The sequence below is a fragment of the Heterocephalus glaber genome, unplaced genomic scaffold (genome assembly GCF_053883595.1).
Source record: "Heterocephalus glaber isolate CG9 unplaced genomic scaffold, H.glaber_assembly_v1.0 deba00000122, whole genome shotgun sequence".
NCBI lineage: Eukaryota > Metazoa > Chordata > Mammalia > Rodentia > Bathyergidae > Heterocephalus > Heterocephalus glaber.
The window spans coordinates 26,482,773-26,507,713 of NW_028258138.1; the positions used below are offsets into that span (position 1 = coordinate 26,482,773).

A 24,941-nucleotide genomic window follows, 5' to 3' on the forward strand; every position below is an offset into this window, starting at 1 on the left:
TACGCCTTGATTTTTCTTCATCATGACCGAACTTGCCTCTTCTTCAAAGGGCATCATGCTGCAGGTCATTGGTCTAGACTGTTTGCACGGTCCAGAGAACAGCCTTGATGTAACCCTTGCTCCGTCTGAGCCACACCACCAGCCGTGCATCTGCAGACTGTAGGGGACATTGGAGATCTGTATTTGAAAAGAAGTCTGTCTGATTTTGCCATTGTGCCTTTTCACTCATCGATCGAATGAATATCGAACCTTCTGTCGTTGCATGTGTGAAATAGATAGCTTAGCAAGCACTTTTGTGCCCAACCTGTGCAGTGGGCCAAAAGGTTTTCTTTTTAATCTTCAGATTTTTTTTTTCTTCAGACTTTATGAATTTCGTGTTAGCTTAAATTATTTATATGCCTTTATCCAACTGTTATGATGACCGTTTCAGTGACTTCCTCAGCAGTGACTTTCTTTCAGGGGTAGATGGAGCATTTCTTTTTCTGTTAACTGCTTGGTAGCTTTTTAAGCTCCTTTAACTTAACTTGTTTATGCTAGAAATGGCGTAGGTTTTACTGTACTCTATTAAGCCAAAAAGTTGAGGTTTCTTTTTTAAGGGGAAGATGTGATGATTTCTATCATTGAACAGGCTTAATTCCAGAAAGGTGAACTTGAACTGCCTCGAGGTAATTTCAGTGATTTGTAAAAGTAAGTAAATCAAATAATCACATTGATTTTAAGTTAAACAAAATTGTTGATAAGCTCTGTTTAAAGGCTTTTTTTCTTTGTTTTCCCCTGTTTAAAAATGTGTGAAGATGGTATTCTCAAGCACTGAAATATCCTTAAAAGCACATAAATTCATGGTGGTTTATGAAAGGCACATGAAATTACTATGACTCGGTATGTCAGAGAAATATTTCATATTTATAATATACACGTTATGGCTTGATTTAGTTATAAAGTACAATATGAAAATGTTCACATTTCTTTTTTAATACAAGTAAAATTCACTGCTTGTAATCAGTAATGGATGTTAATAATAACCAATGGCAACTATTTACCACCTGCTCGCTCTGAAATGTATTCTTTTACTATGTCCTTATAGAAGCAGACTAACTTCAAAATGTCTCATATGCTTATCTTCAGTATGTTGCATAGGCAGTATTGTTTGTATATGTCATCAGGTTTTATTTTGTTTTATTTAGTTTTAAGAAACCAATATTTCATACTTTAAGGTATAACTATTTTCTCTAATTGCCACAGGCAAAGGGGAGGTCCATAGCAGAATAAAGAAGGTTATTGTGACAGATGAAACATAATTCACAATGAGTACTCTTTTCATCCAGCCTTAAGCAGCAGAGGATTACTTTCAAGCTGAATTTTATGGCAGAACATATGAACTGAGTTGTTTTTTCTTTGTTTTTTTTTTTAACATGCAAGGATAGAGCAAAGACAGAAAAACTCTCTTCAATTGCGTGGTGTTTATTTTGTGTGTATCTCTTTGGGGCTCTTAATTTGTTTCATCTAAAACAGAAGATATGCTGGCCAGCAGAGTCTGATGCAACCGAGGGAGTAGATTGGGAGGGTAGGAAATATGAAATTTAAAGCAATAAAAGTTGTGGTTTTCCTGTGTATATAATGAATGATACATGAGGAGTTAAATATATTTCTACATTTTTGGCATACATATGAAATAAAAATGATACTTTTTTCAACAAATGCATGAGCTGCAAAAGTAGGTAAATTTTATTTCATAACATACTTTTGTTTAGATAACAATTTGTAGTCTCATAGTCTTTATTAGAAGTAATATGTTAGATTTTTGATGCCATTAGCTTTTATATGAGGATTTAATAGCAAACTTTTGTTAAATAAAAATGTGTTTATAAGAATGTTTACTTGCTTTCAATTCTGTTTCACTTTTAATTACAAGGATTTTATTTGATCCTTATAAAAATTTATTATTTAAATAGAATTAAAAGAATTTTTGCTTTCTTTTTCTAATGAAGTAAGATTTCAAATTAACTAAAAGAGGGAAAAAACTGCATTTTATAAATATCTGTATATCATAAGACAATCCAAGTCTGCAAAATTCATTTCACTTTATCTGTTTTAAATAAGTTTTTATTTATATTAACCATTTGAATTTAATTATTGATGAAAATTGCTTGATTTTTATTACCAATCCCTTCACAGGAGTTGTATTTGAAGTAATATTCTATTTATAAAAGGAAAAGTATGCAGTTCTTCTGTCTGCTAGTACACCTACGATTATAGAACTCACAAAATACTATTTCTCTAATATTTTCTTGTCAATCATGCTTTGTTATTCCTGAAAGTTAAAAAAAATTAAATTGAAAATTGAGGTTTCTCATAATTTATCGAATTCATTCCATTTTTCAAATATTGTAATGAATAATTCAAGTGCACTGAATTTATTTAGGTATTCCCTGGAAGAAGGTATAAAAACTATGATCCACAAATACTTCTATCATATATATTTTGTATTAAAGCATAATAATATGATTCTTTTGATATATGAAAGGATTTCATGTATGTTGGCTCTGTTGCTAAAAGCTTAATAAAATATGCAATAAGCTTTTTTCATTTGTAAAATTTAACGATGTTTACAAATATAACATTAAAGACTTGCTTCTATTAATGTTTTTTTCTTAATGTTGTGATTAAAATATTTATGTTCATAAACTAGTGCATAATTTTAAAATAAAAATATGATTACAACTTCAGGAGATATAACAAATCATATAATCATTACCTATATGTCAATTAAATAATAAGCTTTCCCTGCACTCCCTAGAAAAATACTGAATTAGTAAGTATGTATATCTGAAAATATTTTTAAATATCACAATTTACAATTTATTGTTAATATAAATAAAATGTAATAGAATTTCAATAGAAAAGTGAAAAGATCTGGGTGTATAGAAATTATTGCTAGGTTATCTGCAGAAATACTCTATTTTTAGCTTTGATTTCCTTCCTAATAAATAAATCTAGAAATAAGCATATACACATACTTTTATATCTGGTAAAAATGTCTGCTTCTGATGTGATTTTATAATCATTACTTTATATAATTTCTTTGGAATAGTCATGTAATTTATAAGAAAATATGATTGTGTACATTGATTTTAACTAAGTATAAAGATAAACTTCAAAAATGATGAAGTTATAAAAATTGTTTTAGTTCTACAAAGTGTCAGTTTCTCTTATGTGGCTTATAGTACATTTTTTTAAATAATGGGCTTCATTTTACTCATAGTTGAATTTAGTATCAAATGGAGCATGTTAAATGATTATATTTAAAAGTAAAATTTATTCCCACTCATTTAATATTATAAAATATTTTGGGAAAGTAATGTTATGACTCTGAGGGTTAGATTTTAAGTTTTGTAACAACTTTTTAAAAATAATATTATGAACTTGAAAATGATGTTATCATTTTTAAAAATTAATTTAAACATTCAACATAGTGCTACAAAAACAATTAAAATAGAGGCCAGTATATTTTAATTTCACATACATACTTTGCAGAGTTGGCCGCTGTCTTATCCAAAATGTATGTCCTCTGTTTCAGGCCAGAATATTTTTCATATTGCTCTCTACTTTCTCCCCTTCCCTAAAACACATTTTGCTATAAACTTCTGCACCAATCACTATGAAAAACTCAAATAGCAGAAGCAGTTCAGGAAGCAGGCTTGTGAATGTAAAAAATCACAGACTTTAGTTTTATCAGACAAGTTGGATAGGAGTCAAAATTGCCACATGCGGTGTGAAAAAATGCCACCCTGGTGCGAACAAAAGGTTTAAAATGGAGTCAAGAAGCGTGCAAGCTCGATGTCTAAGCTTTTCCTGTGAATTGTCTGCCACAGCCTGCGGGGTATCAAGTGGGCTGGGAAGAATAGAGAGCTCTCAGAAGCTACAACTGAGAAACATCCGAGTCAAATGTGTTAGATTTTTTTAGTTTTTTTGTTTTTATTTTGTTCTGTTTTGTTTAGTCTCATTTAGGCATCATTATACTAAACTGTTTTACCCAAAACAAAACAAATCCCAAAAATGTCACATAATGTGTGAAGAAGAAACTGTTGCCTGGAAGTGAATTGTTAGGTTTTTCTTTTCTTTTCTTTTCTTTTGGCATTTCTTCATTTACAGCAAAGTAAAGTTACCAACTGCATTTTATATTTGAAATCCCTTGTTTTGTAGGCCCCAGTTAACAAAAAAGTGAGTAGAGAAGAGGTTCCATTGAAGTCTCAATTAATAAAATAACAAATGCAATTACACTATCCATGTGGGTTTATCTTCTAAAGTATCAAGAAAAGATGAAGGAAAAAGACTGAGAATTCACTACTCGAAATAAGCATTTAATCATAGTAAACAATATAATAATAATTCTGAATTCAGCAGAAATTATCCCTCAGAAAAAACACTTAAAATATGCTAATAAAATACAGTAATATTATTTCTTTCCTGATATTTTATAATGCAAAAAATGTACTTCACAGACAAAAATAATTGCTAGAATTGAATAATGTTAATAAACCCAAAGTTTAACCATCTTCATTGGCTTAAATTACTATAAAAGACAATTCAGTTTTGAGGACAATTAAAATATAGGCCACTGTGCTATAACCCCCATTCCAATCATCTCAATATGTGCATAAAGACACTACTCTATGAAAATCACATGATAAATTATGAATAACATTTAAAGAAAGTAACATTTCCTAGGTGATTGTGAACTAATCAATGCAAAAAGAAACATCTTTGATGAGCATTAAAAAGATCCTTAAACTTTGAATCCTGTTTTATTACATTTGCATCTTATCTCTTATTAAAGATTGGGTCAAAGCCAGCAAATCCCATTGGTTATGAATGCAGGTCAAGACAGGAACACTTTTCTATTTACTCTTTGTAACACTGGCCAGAAATCAATCTGTTACTTTCATTACAACCACACAATCAATTCCATTTAAAGTATAATACAACAGCCAAGTTCAAGGACAATATGGATCCTTGGAAAAAGCTCATACCACTTGCGAGGCTGTACTTGATACAGCTCTCAGTAAATTGTTTTCTTTCTAATCAGTGTACGTGGTCATTTAGGGTAAACATACCTAAACTGGCATTAAATATAGGATCCAACCAAAAATTGAATGCAATCTTCATAAAAGTCATATTTTCTAAAAAAATCATCCTCTTTATACAATAAAAACTGTAGAAGTAATGCATCTTTCTACATGGACTCTAAATGGATCAAGATATGATTATATAGCCCTTTTAATATTTCAAGAAAAATTTATATACACCAATATTTCTTCCTCAAAATTAGCACATTAATTTCTTTATCTGAATGCCACCTTTCTCTTTATTTCTCAATAAGTGACTTTATTCTGATGAATCATATCTTCCCTTAAAATTACCAAGATTTTTTGCTTCTATGACTTTTCTTGCATAAATTATATCTCAGTGAACAAAAGATGTTTGTCCATTATATACTTAACTTACAGCTGAATCATTTCAAATTATTCTTAAACATCAAATGTAACATAATCTTCATCCCTGAACACATAAGATAAACCACTGTACACCAACACTAAGAGTAGTTGAGTGACTTTAGGGTCCCTGTATTTAATTTTTCCCAAGATATACTAAAGCATAATTAAATAAAAATTATTTATTTATGGTATACAAGGTGGTTTTATGATATATGTATACTTTGTGCATAGAGAAAACCAAGTAAATATCTATCACCTGGGATACATATCATTTTTCTTTGGTGAGAACCTATAAAATGGTTTCCCTTAACAATTTTCAAGCATTCAGAACACTTTTTACCATGCAAAACCAAACTCCAGAATTTGCTCAGCCTGTCTGACACTTTATATCCTTTGACCAACATCACTCCATTCCTACTTTCTTTGTTTTACAAATAAGAATACTTTCAATTATCACATCTGTTACTAGCACTTCAATTGATATAGCCTCTCTATTTTCTCAAATACAGTATGTGGTAAATGAATACATTCAAGAAGATTACCATTTACCAGCGCTTTAGATACAATATTAAAATATATGTATTATTCAAAATGAAGCCTGCTCCTTCCATATAAGGGAGATAATCCAAAGTTAAATCAAACCATTTCGTTGTTTTACAGAAAAGACTATGTCATTTAATGTAAATCATATATCATTGAAATTCTGAAGTTTAGGAAAGATTTCTCCACTTAGAAAAATACAATTCCAAAACTAACTTCAGTATTCCATTCTTTCAACAAAACATTATGATGACACATTTTTGTCTCCATTCAGTAATGTTTTTGTTATAACTATGGTTAAGAAAATTCTTCTCTAGGCATAACAAGTAAACTAAGCTTTCTTTAAATACAGCCTGTAAATAAAGTCTGAGGCACAGAGATACATCCACATGTTCTGTAAAACTTTCAATGTTTCTGACCAGAAAGAAGTGTCTCTTTTTGATGTATTTCTTTCATACATAAGCAATGGCTAATGAACCCAAAGTCAAAGCCTTCAGCTAGACTGCCAACTATCTACAAGGAATCCAGGGGACATTCTCACCCAACCCACCACCAGAATTCAATGTCCGATGTCCCTGTGAGTCTCTGAACAGGGCTGCTGCTCACGGTGTCTCTCTTTCAAAGAGCTCCCCTGCAAAGAGCAGTCGGAGTGTAGCTCTGTTGCCTCTGATCCACCTACCCGGCCACACTCTCCACACCAAGAGTTACCACAATCACAACTGACCTGTACTAACCACGCTGTGGGCCCCAGTGAACTTTATCAGACCAAATTTGGGATGGAGAGGTGAGAGATGGATAGGCCAAGACTCTGGCAGCAGCAACTCATGACACAAGAATGGGCCAGGACAGGACAGAGAGAGTCATGTTAGAATAAACCTTAGCTTGGGCCATTCATCATGTAACCATTTAAAAAGCAGAAACATCATTTCAAGTAAGTGGAGCAAAACTCAAAGGGGAGATGGATGTCACTTTAATGTTTACACACTGGCAAGTAAACCAAAAGAATTTATTCACTAATTTGTATATGTTTATTGTCTTAATTTTTAAATTTTAACTGTCATGCAGATTTTAAATATTTCAAAAAGTGAAAAAATTATGGCCTTTATTTTATATTTTTGAGTACTGGGGATTGAACTCAGGTCCTTGCGCTTGCGCAGCAGGTGGCGAAACCACTGAGCTATGGCCTTTATACTTGTATCCCTGACGTGATATTTAATATGTTTTTTAAATTTTGTATTCATTCTCTTGCACATATCCTTTTGGATGAAAGATAAACTTCCTAAAAATTCAGAGGTGAGTTCATCCTTCACATTCTGTACAAATTTCTCTGGAATGTTGGGATTTATTGCAGGAAGACCAAAAATCCCCAGTTGTATTTCCTTAGCTACTATACTTTTCTTTTTAAATATTGAGAAAATAGGGATAAAATGTGATTTACTTCTTCTTTAAATTAAATTTTGACATGAATGCCCAGTTTTCATACATCAAATAACATAAAAATACTCTTGAAGAAATTTTTAAAGAAATCTATACATTAATGTAATTTATTATTACTTTTCCATTGTATGCATTACCTTGTTGTTAAAAGTAATGAGCTGGAATTAACACATTTCAAAAAGTAACCATTTTAAAAGTGTATTATGTCAAAACTTTATAAATGGAACTTTTATGTCACAAAATTACAGACCAATACAAAATGTGGTTACACAGTATGTCATAAGTAAACAATGAAATTTTCTCTTCATATCATTGTTGCTTTGGACTCTAAGTGAAACCCTATCTATGAGCTATACTCTTTGCTAACCAAAGAAAACAGGTGTCACTGTGGTTTGGGAAAAATTACCTATCTTAATTCGTAATTTCTCAAAGCAAATTTCAAGTTCAAATCTATTGCTATAAGCCCAGTGAACAGGATTACACTTAACAATTTATACTTAATAATTCTAAAGTACAAGGTAGACATTTGTACTATTAAAATCTTGTCTATCAAACACTAATGCATTTTGGTTGTGTATATTGATGGTTTTAACTTACAATAGTTTGAGTTAAATTGTTTTCACTATACCCTGGTGCAAGGATAATATGCATTCTCCAGAAACTACATCGAGTTTTGAATTTTGATTTTGTCTTTTGTGAATGATATGTAGGCTCATACTATCTTGACATAATGGGCAAAAGGAGCAAGCTGCAGCTCCACTTCAGACACAGGATTGTGAGGATTGTGATATAGAGCACTCCACATGTTCAATAGTTTAGGTGTACTAAATGTATCTTCCACTTATGACATTTTCAACATATGATGGGTTTATCAGGACATCACTCCATCTTAACATGAGGAGCACCTATACCAGATTAGTTTGAAAATGGAAAACCAGAGACTCCTAAGCTCATATCTCACTTAAAACAATAGTTGAATAAAAGTTGGAATCCAAAGCTTTTTGTAGAAGATACTATTTTTTCCATAGATTCAGATTTTTTTAAACTTATATGCATTTTGAAAGACTAATGTGAACACTTGCAATAAATTGGCAACCCTTCCTTGGGGATATGAATCATTTAATAGAGGCCAGCTCTCATAAAGGCATTTCTGAGATGACTCATAAAGTGAAATAGATATTGACAATATTTTATATCAAGCAGTCATTTGGTTTTAAAGCCATTTACTCATTCAACTAACATTTTTTATTGCCTTTGTGCTTTCCTAGGTTTTAAGAAAAATGTATTCATTCATCACATATTTGTTGCACATTTACTTAACAGGTGCAAAAAATGAAATCACAAATTTTTAAAAATTATTAGACAATTATGTATTATGATAAGAAAAACAAGTGAAAAGGAAGACAAAGAGTTCTTACATAGATAGGAAGGTCAGGAAAGGCCAAAAGGTCTCCAGAAGGCAAGACATGAAATGAGTCTAAAAGTCAAAACTGCCTCTCCCTGTGAAGAAAAGCAGTCAGGGCTTCTGCACTAGAGGGGCGCAGCTTGTACAGGGTCCCAATGAAAGCAGAAAGGCACTAGGCATTTGATGAGCAGTTAGGGGTGGCCAGCGGGACTGGAGTAAATCAGAGATATCAGTGAGTAGTCAGCTCACCACTCAAGGACCTCCAGGCCAAGAGGAGGAACTGCATTTTATTCCCAGTGCAGTGAGTACCTCCAGAGCCAGTCTGTCTGGAAAGAGGCATGCATTACAAAATCTCTTTGTAAGAGAATTTGGGGGTCATCAGTTACAAATCAAGTTATTGGACAGTGGTACTTGTTTTTATCCCCCCGCCCCAACTGCCACTAGAGATTGAACCCAAGGCCTTCACACTGAGCTACATCTCCAGGCATTATTTTTCATTTTTAACTCTGAGGCAAGATCTCCCTAAATTGTCCAGGCTGGGCTGGAACTCATAATCCCCCTGCCTCTGGTGGGATTACAGCCATGCACCCTATACTCAGCTGACAGTTGTTATTGATACTATCAAAAAAAAATCTTCATGACATTATTTGGTGAATAACGCCAATTTCTAAGTTTGTTTTATTAGGTACTTAGGTCTAGAACTGCATACTTGAGGCATTAGTCAATGATTTTTCTTCTCAAAGATAGCAAATAACCAAATTTCTTCCTCACAGTCAGTGCTAACTTGTGTTACTTTCATTATCACTGAGGTAAGTGATTCTGGAACGAAATATATGGAAAATTCTCTATCAAGAATGGGTGCATCTCCTGAGTTTGCCTACTGACATAGAAAACTATTTCACCAATGACATTATCTTATTAAGTTATTAGCCAGTTTATATTCTCAATTGAAAATTCAAGGACGTAATACACATCAAGAGGTTAGAATCAAGTAGAAGATATATAACAATTGCCTCTTTATGTTATAGTTAAATATATTATTTCTATTTAATGAGTATTCAGTTATAGTATAAATAAAATTATTGAGAAAAATGTTTAAAGTTAACTGCTTATAGCATGTTCAGTAAAAGCAAAAGGACCAAACCACTAATGATTGGATAGGCTGTTAGAATCATTCTTAGCAGGCTGTGTACAAAATAGATTAAGTAGTTAGTAAACACAGTATTAAGCTAAATTATAAGGTGCTCCTGCTGACAGAGAGGCTTAATCACAAGTTTCATTGTATTTTTTCAGGATCTTAAATAATTAGAGCACTGTAAATTCTAGATATTAGAATGCATGATTAATAGAAACATGGCTTAACCTTACCATAGAAATACTATAGTAGAAATTTTTAATTGAGGGTTCTTTTTAGTAATTTTTTGCCAGACATATACAGCATCCCAGCCTTTTTGGAAGAATAATGTACAGATACATCCCTTCTTAGTGATTTGTGTTTAACCATGTATAGGTGAAAATAAGGCTGCAATATTCTTAGATGTAGAATTTTTCATTTAGTGTTGGAAGTGCACTTTTATGAATGCATAAAATATTTTGATTTCCATTTAAAGATCTTAAAATGTGGGCCATCTATATGAATTTTTATATACTAAATCCCCTTTCTTTGTCAATTTGATGAAACTAATTTAAAACTAGAGACTTAAAATTGTCTTGACATAAGATCTTATTTATATAACATACAAAGCAATTTATTAATTAGTTTTTAAATTGTTATTGCAATATTAAGTGATATTAGATTTCATAGTGAATTCTAAGGCAGAATGCAAGAATTTCAAGAATTTGGTGACACTGACCACACTGAAATATTAAAGGGTTGAAATATGGAGATGTGGGAGGATTAGCTGAGAAATATTTCTTTACCGAGTGCTGCACCTGCTCCCTTTTCTATTTTAATACAAGGGATTTTAGTAGGACTGCTTGGAAAGTTGAAGTTGGGAGACAGAATGGAAGTGGTTTTGAATCCTGCTTGGACAATATAAAGAAACACTTGGATGAACCTACTGTTTTAGCTTCAGATCAAAGGGGAGCTTCCTACAATAAGGGTATCTACACGAATTTCCTGAGTTGGGTGGGGCAAAGAATGTATGTGTGTAGCCTATGGCTCTATCCAGTTGCAAATTGGCAAAGAAGCTGCTTAATGAAGCACTTGGAAAGGCAAATCATGGATACCACAACGGAATGAGTTTGTATGCGGTCCTGAAAAAGACAAGCTGAGGGGAGGCACAGCAATGAGAGGATATTCTATTATCCAACACATATGAAGTATAGTTGAATGTTCCCAAGGGCACCTCTGATGCACACCTAAGAGTGCCTTAAGAGAGTCTGATGAATACCTACCTTAAAGAGCAGTAAGCACACAAAAGTTAGTAACAGTAAATGAGTACTCCCTGGTACCTATATCTCTCCTTGCTGCAGCTTGTATTTCTGCACCAAAAACTGACCTTAAGAAGATACTGGAGGAAACAGGGAGATAGATCTTTTGCAAAAGGACAATGACCAAGAGATGGAAGGAGAGGGGAAAGAAGAAGGAGAAAGGAAGTTTAAAAAGAAATGTGATGTGTTATATACTCATGTTTATAGTAGCCCAATTCATAATACTAAATCTTGGAAACAGCCTATATGTCCATCACCAGATGAACCGGTGAAGAAAATGTTGTATTTATGCACAATGGAGTACTACTCTCAAAGAAAGATAAACTCATGTCATTTGTAGGAAAATGGATGCACCTTGAGATGTATGTTAAGCAAAAGAAAATCAGAGACGAGCAAATATTGCATTCTCTTGTATGAGGAATCCAAATTATAAATAAAGAGCAAAATAAAAGATCAATATTAGGAAGAAGAATGATCTTTCTCAAATGGAAAGGTGATCAAGATACGAAGAGAAGAGGGAGGGAGAGGAGGAAAAGGGGATGAAAAAAGGAGTAAAGGTGTGTTGTGTACAGATATCAGCTCTCTATGATGCATGTACTAATAAATATGGGTTTTTTTAAATAAAAAAGCTTAGAAACTTTAAAAAAGAAGATGCTGGAGGAAGAATGCAAGGCAGAAGTGAAGACAGAGAGGATTCCCTTCTGCTTGCCAAGGGCATCTTGCTTGTAGCTGATCCTATCTGGGCAAAATGAGAGACAAGAGGGATATGTCATAATAGTTAATTCAAGACCTTGCGCCTTTTTTTTTCCTTAAAGAGAATTTCAAATCTGTATTGAATAAAAGTCTTCGGAAGGTCTTAAGAAGAGAGGACCACGGTCAGAGTTACTATTAGGAAATACGAGTCTGATATTCCTATGGGGAAGAAGTTAGAGAAGAGAAGGATAAAATCCAAGCTGAACAGTTGGAGTGCCACTAGAAGAGCTCTCCTGTGACAGGACAGAGTCGCACCCTGGGGTGATAGCAGCTGAGAAGAGTGTGATCGTTTAAAAATATATTGGGAGGTAAAAGCAGCAGCACTTTTTGATGATTCAGATTTGGGAATTATAGAGAGGTCAAAGATGATTGCTGAAGTTCTGGCTTGAGGACTGTGTAGATACTGGTATTTAACAATAGAACATAGTGAATAAAGCTGGAAGTCCAAGTGGAGCTGGCTGAGGCCAGACCAAAAACTCATCATGTCAGAAATCTCCTATTATATGAATGTTGTCTTAGTTACTTTTCTAGTTCCTGAGAACCCAGCAGAAACCACCACTTGAAAAACAGTTTTGATTTCCTCCCTCAATCATTCCTTCTCTTCCTTCTTACCATTACTTTTCTCCTCTTTTCTCATCTCTCCCTTTCTTTTATTCTTCTTCCTTTTTCCTTGGACTGTGGAGTATCCACAAAGATTTTCCCATAGGTGGAACACTATATTTTTCTGTCTGTTCTTACTTTCCTTGTTGTTGATCAAAACACCCAACACCTAAAGTCAAAGGAGGAAAAGTTTATTTAGCTTACAATTTGTATAGTTTTCAGTCCATGATCATCTGGCACCAAAGCAGGATGTCATGGCAAAGAGGTATTGCAGAGGAGAAGCAGTTCATAGTGGGCACAAGGTAGCAAAACAAGCAAAGGAACCAACAAGCAACCTTAGCAACTTTTTTCTGCCCATTTTTATATTCTATGTAGGCTACAGGGATTAAGGCAGTGACAAACCGATCAGTGGACTGATTTACTAATCACACACCCATGATCCCAGCATCACAAACTCTAGATCCAGCCACCTCTGAAAAAGCCCCACCTATGACTGCATTAGCCTTTGGGGGGACATCGAGACACAAACCACAATAGATGTAAACGTCCTAATAATAAATCTCCTTTGCTGTTCTTTGAAGAACTTTTGACCACTCCTCCCAAGTTCTAGGGATATGACTAATGACCTTAATAATGTCAGATGATTTCTACCAGTCCCTACTTGCCCACTGACCTGCTTCTACTGTCTTCTTAACCATTTCATTGATTTCGTTACCAGCCACTACTGAACCTGACAATTTATATACATTTCTCTATGTCATTTTAATTTTTTTTCTGTGTGTATGGGGGTATGTGTGCATGTGGGTGCTCATGTGCATGCTTCACAAACTGCTATTACTTATAAATCTTTATGTCAGCTAACTGGAGTTGAGATTGTTTGTTAGAGCCCAAAATAAACAGCATAAAAGGAGACCATAATAGAGTGCTGCTATTATTTGCAATAGATTGTGTTAATAGTCATTGGCTAACAGTGTAGAGTATAATTCATCATATTATTTCTCACATTCTGAAAGCCTAAAATAGCATTCTGAGCATATAAATAGGCAATAATTTTATGAACTATATATTTTTGTTTTGTATACAAATGATGTGAAGACTAATAGCATTAAAAATGAACAGCAGTATTAAATTTAATTTCTCGGTTTGATAGGAAGACTATGGCTGCATAATATATTAACATATGAAAGTAGAGTAAAAGACATATGGAAACACTATGTATTCTTTTGTAAATTTTCTTTAACTTTCAATTGCCTCAAAACAAAAAAAAAAAACCGGTGCTCAATGTTTAGTTTAGTAGAGTGCATGTTTATCATGCATGAGGCCCTGGATTTGATCCCCAACACAATAAACAAACAAATAAATAAATAAATAAATAAATAAATAAATAAAATTTTTTAAACAATCAGAAATGTGAGGGAACATTTTAGAATGTTATACATCTCCAATGTATTTAAAAGAGAAAGGTTTGCAAATGTCAACATTAAGGAGGTATTACTCAGTGTTAACCTTTATTCTTGGTTCAATATGTTAGTTCATCTATATTTACAAATCAAATTTGATTAATATACATAAAATGATATAAAGTAGAGATACGTGCATAAATATACAGGTACATAAAATATTTTAGAGCTTAATAAATAAATAATATCTTCAGGAGTTTTAAAGGAGCTATGAATCTACCATAAATCTGAATGCAAATTTGCTTGTTACAAGCCAGTTTCCATGTGTTCTTAAGAAAAAATACCTAATAAGTGTCCAGAGTCCTAAACATTTCTTTTATTTTTACCAAATCTGTTCATAACACCACTTTTCTATCTTAGCTTTTTAGAAGTCAGAGTCCTCTTTAACTCTTCCTTCTCCCTCTTACATTTCATCCAGTTTTCTAACTCAGGCCAAGTCTGCCTCTGTTATCTTTGCTTTCATCTTACACAAAGTTCTTAGAGCTTCTGTAATGCCCTCAGTAAGAACATCCTCCTCAAAACCATCCCCACTTTCCCTGATTCATTATTATATTTGTGATTCATGTTTGAAAGTCTTCAGAAGGAAATGTACTACCTTCACAAAGACACAGGAACACAAGACACAAAGACACAAGAACAGTCCCTCAGAGACTAGACTATCTCATGCCCTTCGGTATCTAGATGACCTCAACTCATGCTCCTTCTTTCTGTGTATGCCCTCTAAATTCCCGCTCAACTGATTGCTTTTCATTCCCTAAAGAGGATTCACACTCTTCTACCCTTGACTTTTTCTGTGTTACTTCCCTCCAGCAGAAAATTTTGATTCATTCACTCACAGGACCTGTTTTAATACAGAAAGCCAGAATAGTACATTAAGGTGACAGAGTGGTCATGCCCTGTAAGGCTCCCAATGAAATACCTCACTTCTCTCACTTCTCTCCTGTGCCACTTGTCAGTGTGTAAATTTTCCTTTCTTTGACCTGTTGTCTTTGTTTTTATGACACCTATCTCACTGTACTCTGTGTGACATTGATTCACATTCTAATAGTACACTCCTAGGTATTACTCCCATAAGGTCTAAAACTGATTGCACATATTTTTCTACAATTGGAAATGTTCAACAATGGAGTAGATACTCAGTAAAGATCATTAGAATTAAGTTGAACATTGTTGGCATTCTTTAACCCAAAATAAATATAATTTAAAGAGCAAAACAGAAAGGAGGTGGATCTTTTGCAGATAAGAAGGGGTCAAGAGACAGAATGATAAGGGGAGGAAAGGGAGAGGAAAGTAAAGTAAAAAGGATTAGGATATGATATGTATAAGTACAATAAACATGGCGATAAACATGTTACTTGGATAATGTTTTTAGAGTGTGGGTCAATACTAATTAGTGATCTACATTAAAATATGACATGCCTACAATTGTTGTGTTGTAGAAATCATATTTCTTTTATTTTGCATACTGTTGAAAGTTACCAGTTTTTAAAAAGGCAGAGCTGAGCTTTGTCAATCTTCTGTTCACTTAAGTAGGATTCTTAATTTTGACTTTGTATTCATTCTCTAGCCACTGCACATGATTATTTGGGCTGTGCCCTGCAAAATGGAGGCCAACCTGGGAGGTAAGTGAGACTAAAACACAGCCCACGCTCTGACTACCAAGCCACAAATATGAGCCCAATTACACTTGCAAGGGTGCATGCATCACCTGCCAAGAGGAAAGGACACCTTTTAATAATTCACACAAAGTGCAAATGGGGATTCGACTAGTCAATGAACTTTAATATACAGTATAGAAAAATTTTTCAATACTGAAACCCTTGGTGTGTTTTTTAATCCAGTTTTGCTGATAGGAGTGCAATTGTCATTTAAGTGCATCTCAGCTTAGAAAGAGTGAAGAATTTTATGAATTAAACATGCACATTCTTCCCAGAAATAATAAAAAGATGCATTAGGTTCTTGGATCAATTCTTTTCCAATGTAATATTTTTCCTTTTGTGTATTCTTTATTTCTTTGTCCCATATGAGTTTAAACTATTTAAACTGTGGTTCTTACTCTATTTCTCATATTCAAGAGTCTACTAAAAATCCTTAACAATGACTTGAAAGATAGATGCTCCCATTTTATCCCACTTTGGTGATGTAGTTTGGCTGGAATTCAGGGCACTGGATTATTGCCCTTGTGTTCACTGTTATTAGTACAATAATAATATCAGTGAACATTTCTCAGTGTTCATAATTTCATAATTGTATCACCTCAAATTCTCTCTACACATCATCATAAGAGCATTATTCTCATTTTTGCACATGAGACACGTGGAGTGTTTACTGTTTTTTCCAAAAAAGAGAGTAAGCATGTGTCCAATCTGAGATTGTACCTCAGCTCACCCTGGCCACAGAACAATTTCCACTCCATTGTATGTTGCCTCAAGACTATGCTCCACTTTCTTCAATAAATTTATTCAACAAATACTCCTTTTTGTGCCCTGAATTCTTCTAATGATGAGGAAGACAGATAATATCTTTGCTACTATGAAATACAATCAGGGAAAGAGACAATAAGCACACACACACACACACACACACACACACACACACACACACACACACACATATATATGGGGGTCCAGGTATTAACATGCACTGTGATGAAAAACAAATCTGGATAAGGAGATAAAGAGTAATGAGTTGGAAATACTAGTTGGGAAGTCAGAGGTTTTTCTGAGAAGTGACATTTTAGCAGTAGCCTGATTTTAATAAGGACAAAGCCATAAGAAGAATGAGTGTTTACAGCAGATAGAACACGTGTAAAGGTCCAGGTAGAAGGACCATGGCATGTTAATTGAAGTCTTGAAGGTGGACATACTAGGACAGGATATATAAGTGGGACGGTGGCAGGGCCTGAAGTTAGAAACAGGCTGAAACTTTACAAACCAGGTGCACGTCTGCAAGGGCAAGGAGTTGGCATTTTCTCTAATGAGAAGCTACTGAAGGGTTTTATCTCATTTACATTTTTAAGGTAATCTTGAATGCTGTGAGGAAAAATCAACCCCAGTCGAAGAAGAATAATGAAGAAATATCAGTTAGAAATATCTGTAGCTGTGGATGACAGTGTCTTAAGGAAAAGGGGCAGTCCTGGAAGTAATGAGCAAGGGTTATATAAGAAGAGAGCTGAAGGTGAAGTTAGGGGAATCTGGTGATGAGAATGTAAATGTTAAAGAAGAGATTACTCCAAGGCCACACTGAGATTTTACACTTGAGATACAGGTTGGTTGTCCAACATCCACCATTCCCTAAGGCAGAGGCAACTGGAAAGAAGCAGGGTTTTTAGAGCGGATGAGCAGAAAATTAGGATGACTTTTTCATACATATTATTACTTCTCATGGCATTGTTTAGAAAATATTTTCAGTCTATAACATTTTGAATCTGTAATATTTCTTTCAGCATTGGAAAAGATCTAAAAGGTGTTGGCAGATACATACCTCCATAGATTCAGGTAAGGTGTGAAAAAAAAACACCACCTGCCCAACATAAATGTATTGAAGTGTTCTTAATGTTTCATATTATAGCATCATATTTATTGTGGGGGCCATAGGTTTGATTTGATCATCAAACTAATGGTCAAGGTAAACCAGAGAACAAACTTGCAACGAATGTTAAAGTTCTTTTTGCTTTATGCTATCTAAAGGTAATATTTAATATGTCCGTTTTCTTGATCTATAATGAGTATTTTCCTATAGCCTTGAGGTTGGGAAGAGACATAAAGCGTTCATTGGATTTTATTTTTCTTTGTTGTTTGTCTCTTTCTTTCAAAACCACTCTCAAAACATATTTCCTCCAAAAGTCTTCTCAGATTGCTACAGACCACATAGAGAAATGCACAAATACTGAAATTCTGAAGAGGACATCATTTGCTTCATTCCTTAAGCACTTACAAAAATAACCTGAAAGTCTTAACTATACTTTCAGTTCAAGGCCCTTTCTACAAGGCAGCATTGTAAACTGGTTAAAGTAAAAAAGAAAAAGGGGGATATCTTTCATACTCTAGTAGCACCCTGTGTTCAACATAATTCTCTCATTAAAAGCCTTTGATTAGTCTTGTGGTGATTAAAAAGAATGAAACAGGCAGGCTATTTTCCAAAATTCAGAAAGGTTATAACATAGAATAGTTGTTTGGGAACTTCTGTTATATATTAGCAACATTATAAACTGCAAACTCTATAAGCAATAGCGCAGATAATTTAACCCAGCTTCATTTTGCACTCAAAACTCCCCTAGGTGCTATGGCTTGGATGTGGTTTGACTGGATCCTTCGGTGGTCAAGGTATGGCAATGTTAAGAGGTGGTGGAAGCTTTAAGAGATGGGAAGTAGTGGGGGATAGTTACTAGCCCCTCTGTACTGTGGCTTCCTGTCTCATCATGACATCTCTATTTTCATTCATGCACAGTGTAGCCACCTGACCTTGAACTTCTGGCCTCCAAAACTAAGCCAAATAAACCTCTTTTCTTTATAAGTCCCAGCTCAGAAATTTTTATTATGGTAACAGAAAACTGGCAAATATACCAGGAAAGACAAAACAGACAAATAAAACAGATTTTCTATGGCTTGGATATGGTTTGCATGTGTCTTCCAAAAGTTCATATGCTGGAAACTTGTTCTCTGGTGTTGTGATATTGGGGTGATGGCACTTTAGGTGGTGGGGCCTAGGAGAAAGTAGTTAGATGATTAAGAGGTTAATGTATTTTTCAAAGAAGCTCACTCAGTTTGGAAGGTGTGAGTTGTTTCATAAAGAACAGGCCTCACCACTGAATCTTTCTTGTTGCTGGCTCACCACATGTCTGCTCTCTACCTTTTGCACATGTTCCCACCATGATGCCGGTCTGCCATGCTATGGTGTAGCCAGAGACCCTCACAGAAGTAAAACAAACAAGCCAGCCAAATATCAAAATTTAAGCCTCCTAAACTATAAGCTAAAAGAAAAAAAAATCTGTTTTTGTTATATATTACCTAGATTCAGATATTTTGTTACAGCAGTAGAAAATTGGCCAAGAACATATGCCTTTGTCTACCAGTGACATGCTTTACCTATTAACTGGTTTGTTGTTTCAAATTTTTATTTAGTTATTTTATCTGTTTTGAATTATACCACATTTCTTATTTATTTTACACATAAAGGAGATAATATACATGAATATTAAAAATAGGGAAGATAATATTGAATCCATTTGAAGGATACTTGCCACTAACCACACTGAAAACTCTTTCCCACTTGGCTAGAAATTCAGGTGACAATTATGTGGAGCTAACCATAAGGATGAGTACTACTTATTATAATTTTATAATCTCCAAGGGCCATCAAAACACTAATGTAGTCTTTAAGTTGTCTATTCTGCTGGGAATAAAAATCTTTTAGCCCGCTAACAAGTATATATATATTCACTTATCCAAGATAGTTTTCTTTTTATATTTTTTCTCTTAGTGAGTCTCCTATCAACTTGAATTTATGTCAGTTAATCCTCTAGGATTCCATCAACATTTTTTCTCTTAGTGAGTCTCCTATCAACTTGAATTTATGTCAGTTAATCCTCTAGGATTGCAGCACCTTTGAGTACATGACCAAATAAACTTTCTAAACAAATACAAGCAACTCCTGGAGTGCTTAGACCCAACTGAGGTGTAGATCCTTTGATGTGGATTAGCCTATCCACCTTCTTGATTGGAAAAAACAGGAACAATCTCACATGTCAGGAAATAAGCCAATAATTGCATGTCTATATTTTAAGATATGTCCAGCTACAGACAGAAACATGAAAATTATTTTTCCAAGTAACTGTTGAAAGCAGGGTGGCTTCATTTCTGCTTTGTATCTATTCCACTGACACACATGTCCACATAATTCCACTTCCTCTTCCACACTTTTGATTCAATCTACTACAAATCAGTCATTTAGAATGCTTGCTGTGCTTGGTGATCAGATACAAATTTTGGTCAGGGTTCAACTAAGTAATTCAAGTGGACAGCCAAATATTGATATTATACTGATATTATACTCACTACTGGCTGAAAACAAAACAGAACAAAATAAACAAAGAAACAAAACACTCATAAGAAATAAATTGAATTTTGGTGAGAGAGCTAAGAGACTGGTGAAAATATAGCAAGATATATCCACATGAAGAATTTTTACTTTTCATTGAATTTTTAAATGTGTGACTCTGGCATATATCTTGCATTCTTAGTAAGGTATTGTTCAAATTTCCATTTTCAAAATAGCTTGTCAATTGCTATATGTAGCAGACCTCAAGAAATTCTCAAAAAAATCTTACTCAGCAAAAATCTTAGATATTAGTTTTAATATAAGAATCATGAGAGTATTAAGGATAATACTAATCATCTAAAATGTTCTGAAGGGAAAGAGAAAAACAGGCCCCTGTTTCCTTCCTCTGAAGCAATAGAATCTCATGAAGAGAAAATTATCAGGACACAGTTATGAAACATTCAAATTCCTCTTCCTGCTCAGAATAATGCATAATTAGCACATCTGTGTTTGCAAAGATGAAATTTAACTCATTTTGTTTTAGAAACATCTTAAAATATGACAGTTTCCTGACTATTCTAACAAACTTATATTGACTTAATCTAGACTAATAGACCCCTGTGGGGAGAAGGTTGAAAAAGACAAGAAACTCCACCCTGCAAACTTCAGGACAATATGATAGGGTTAACCCTCAGAAGGGCAACTAGTTTTCCATAGGCCAAAGGCATTTCTGAATTTCCTATGAGGTTTTCTTCTAACTTTTCCTGGCTCAGGATCTCAGGATATTTATGAATATATAAAGTTGAAGTGTATGTCTACTCAAGCTCATAGTAAATCAAAAATGCCAATGTTCTGATTCCCAAGAGTTGTTGATACAATAATAGAAATTATAGAGGAAGAGATGAGATGAGAGTACAGTGTGAGAAAAGGAGGTCTGTGTGTGTGTGTGTGTGTGTGTGTGTGTCCAGAGAGAGAAAGAGAAAGACAGAAAGAGAGAGAGAGAGAGAGAGAATCAACAGAGAATGGATTACACTGAATTAAGTAAGTCTTGGAAAATATCAAACTGAAGTTGCCTTAAGTTAGAACCTTAAAAAATGGTTCAAAGACTTTTATGTGGTTTATGAACAATTCATTTGCATTATATGGTAGTGAACTGTTGAAGAAACATTTCAAACCATGCTGTAATGGCCAGAAAACCATGCAGAAAGGATATTGCTCATTTGAAACACAGAGAAAAGGCAGAGAAAGGGAGATCAAGGCTGGCAGATACTGATCTGAATCTGGAAAATCTAAAGATAGATATAAAATTATGAAAATTAATATTAGCATACATACAGTTTATTAATTTGAAATGTTGCATACTCTGCATGCAGTATAATGCCTAGAACATCATGTTAGTTTGATAATAAATGTAGAATGGATGTCTAAACATTAAAGAGGGGTTGAGATAAAGCTCAGTGGTAGAGTGCTTGCCTAACATGTGTGAGAGCCTGGGTTCTAGCTTTAACAAGAACAACAACTCACACACACAACAACAAAGATAAAAGTTGAAGAAAAGGAAATGCCAAGGTCTAAGGATGGCAACATCCTTTAAATCTCTCCCACAAACAGAGAAGAATAGAGAAGAATATAGCAACATTCTGCTTTGTAAGTACAGTAATCAACATGACTAATTCAACATACTTTGTTCATCTGCAATTGCTTTTACTTTTCAGTGCACTAACATCCTAACTGGAGAAACTATAAGGAAATGAAAAGTGAACAACAATAAGCTTTTCAACATTAGTTGAAGGCAGTAAAATATATTCTTTTAAAGACAAGAAAGTTCAACTAGAAAAAAGTACTTAACTATACTGGAAATCGTCATGAAAATAGTTATTTTCAGAATTTAAGGGAAAGCAATATTGCCACAAGCCTTAGGAATTGAACATTGAAATTAGAAACTCTAGAAATTATAACATTGAAAGTTACCTATTTGTAAGATCCCAAACTAGAGTCCCTGTTTATATAAATTCTGTAAATCATACCTTCTAGAATGTTTATAAATGTAGTCAGGCAGCTGGAATGTAGTAGTATCTCTTATACAGCAATTTTCAGTAGAAAATAGCTTGGATCCAAGTGGGTAAAGAAGCATCTCATCCTAGATCAGATCTAAACTATCTTACAGGCCATCAATGTGACCCAGCATGCCAGCATAATTTCTATCTTACTAGGAAAAAGTTCAACAATACTATAAGACATCAAGGAGTACTACCCATACCTATTTTAAAATTAGTGAAATAATTTGTATTAATTTCCCATAAAAATGTTTATTCTCCAGTAATGCTAATTAAGTTCACAATAATTATGTAATAATATAGCATTCTGTTGATTCATTAGAATACCTTCAACTGTTAGCTTTTAGCAAGGATACACTAAGTCATTTTATCACAAATCAAAAATAATTGAAAAAATATGCAAAATTTAAGATCAAACATTTATTTTACCAGAAACATTCTGATTATCTGTTTTTAATAATGTGGGAAACTCCTTTACTTATGGCCTATCCCTTGCAGGTATATTTTTCTTAAGTAGATATCAATTATACCTTGACGTATATTTGAAGTAAGCCTTGACTGATGAAGATAAGTTTCTTTAGCACCCTATTTAAAAATGCATGAAGAAGAAGGTCAGTTCCTACCTCACCTCTATACATATAACTTTCAACAATGCCTGCAAGGCTGTGTATGTACAAGTTGTACAACAGAAAATCTTGTATTTCTCTAGTTAAGTGGGTTACAATATCGGTTATCAATTAAATTCTCACATATTTCATTTTTATATGCCCTTTCACATTTGTAAAATTAGTAAATATTTGCTGCGTTCTAATTTTAGGATTAAAGTATGATGATTCTTTGACAAATTCTGACTAAGACTTAATATACAGAGAGTTCCTTTCAAAACCAGAATTTTAAAAGAAACTTATAATGATCATTTAGAAACTTTTTAGCATATTTTCACACAGATTGGTAAACTTCCCCCCTGTGCATTGCACATTCCCAAATGACTGGATGGGCTTATTATATGACCAAGCTACTCAGTATCAGAGCCATAAAGTTGGATTCAGGATGAAAGAAATGTATTTGCTGCCCTCCATGAACCAAGTACCTAGGACAAACTTGGAGCAGGCATTTCCACATTCTTAAACTTATAATTCTGTTATTTTTCAGAAAACAAACTTGAGGTTTAAATTGGAGCGTGTATGACTTATTCAAAGCCTTATAGCAAGGATAAAGGGGAGCCAGGACATTAACACAGTGGTCTGATATTAAAACCTCTCCTTATATGTTTACACTGCAGAGCCTTTTACTTTCACCTAATTATCAGTAGCCACAACCTTGATTAGAAAATTATGAATGCTCAATTTGAATCTGGCACAACTTTGAAAGGAACTAAGGGAGTTTGTTTAGCATTAATTGATTTTATAATATCTGTTTGCATTAAATACTTTAAAATCTTTTTAAAAATACTTTGCTTACATAAGTTGTTAGTTTTACACCTTCTCACTTCCATGAATTCCTTTCACTCTCATTATGAGATTGGCAGCAAATTAAAGTACTGACATAGTTAAGGAAAAATCATGTCATCAGGGGAAAAGATTAGAATTTATGCTCTCCTAAATTTAGATAGTTTAATCAAGACAGTATACTTCTTGATAGTATAGGCAATAATAGAAATGATTTATTTATATACCCTACTTTAAAAAATAAGTACTATTTTCATCTTATGAGCTTTAAAATCTATTTACTAAAAGGTCAACCTGGAATTACAGGCCCAAGATAAAATAAGAGATTTTCTCATTTTCACAAACTTCAAAAATGGCATGAGTTTAATTCAAGTCTTTTTTTCATGTAACCCATGTTTAATTATCTTGGGCTGGTAAAAGGAAGATATTAGCTCACAAGTCTTTGAAAATACATATACAAAAACTAACCTTATCATTAAATTCTAGTAACCCACCTCATATATCAACAGAAATTTTCTGTGTACATAAAAATATAAATATGGCATGTTTGACATTTTGGAGCATCCTTAGACATTGATTTGTAATTCAGATCACATAGCATCTTTGATTTCTCCCACTTGCCTATGCCCTTTCTCCAACCCTTCCCCCAAACAAAACACAAAAGCTTTATCTGCAGTGGATGGAGAGCAACCCAGGAATCTGTGCAGAGACTATCCATCACATTTCTGTCTTAATTGAATGACACCAGAATGAGATCGATAAAATGTAACAAGAGACAGCTTTGCATTTCCACACTCACTTATTCCCCCTCTCCATTACTCTCAGTCACCACCGTGACCAGAAAGCTCAAGTACAGAACATGAACCCTGCTGCCAGACAAGCTGTTAGGATATGAATAAACTTGTCAGGAAAATAACACAACTTATACTGTTAGAAGGGAGCTAGAGGAACAAAAGGTTATTAAAGGGAGTATTGAATAGTTTTCTTAAAAAAAGCAATTTCATAGATGTATTCTCACTCCTAAATAACCTTCTCCAAACCATTGCTCCAGTTAAATAATCTCAACAGCTCCCCCCATTTCCCCATGATTTCTTGAGACTGTGTTAATGACTGGCTCAAATACAGATGTGGTGACATCTCAGCTCAAACCAGCAAGTTCTACAATAAATGCAATAAACGTGGGGCAGCTGTGATATGCATATGTCCAAGGTTCCCAAGATCTCGAATGCATTATTGATAACTTCATCACTCTGCTAAAAGCGAAGGCTGACATT

The 24,941-nt window shown here is 33.9% G+C and overlaps 1 long non-coding RNA gene across 1 annotated transcript; it reads left to right on the top strand.

Annotated features, from left to right (window-relative positions):
- The first annotated feature begins 150 nt into the window (after positions 1–150).
- On the top strand, positions 151–23,864 carry LOC147830380 (uncharacterized). The gene is made up of 5 exons (XR_015450203.1): positions 151–879; positions 1,243–1,714; positions 15,691–15,745; positions 17,569–17,620; positions 18,403–23,864. It is a non-coding gene; the product is annotated as an uncharacterized LOC147830380 (long non-coding RNA).
- The last annotated feature ends 1,077 nt before the right edge of the window (positions 23,865–24,941 follow it).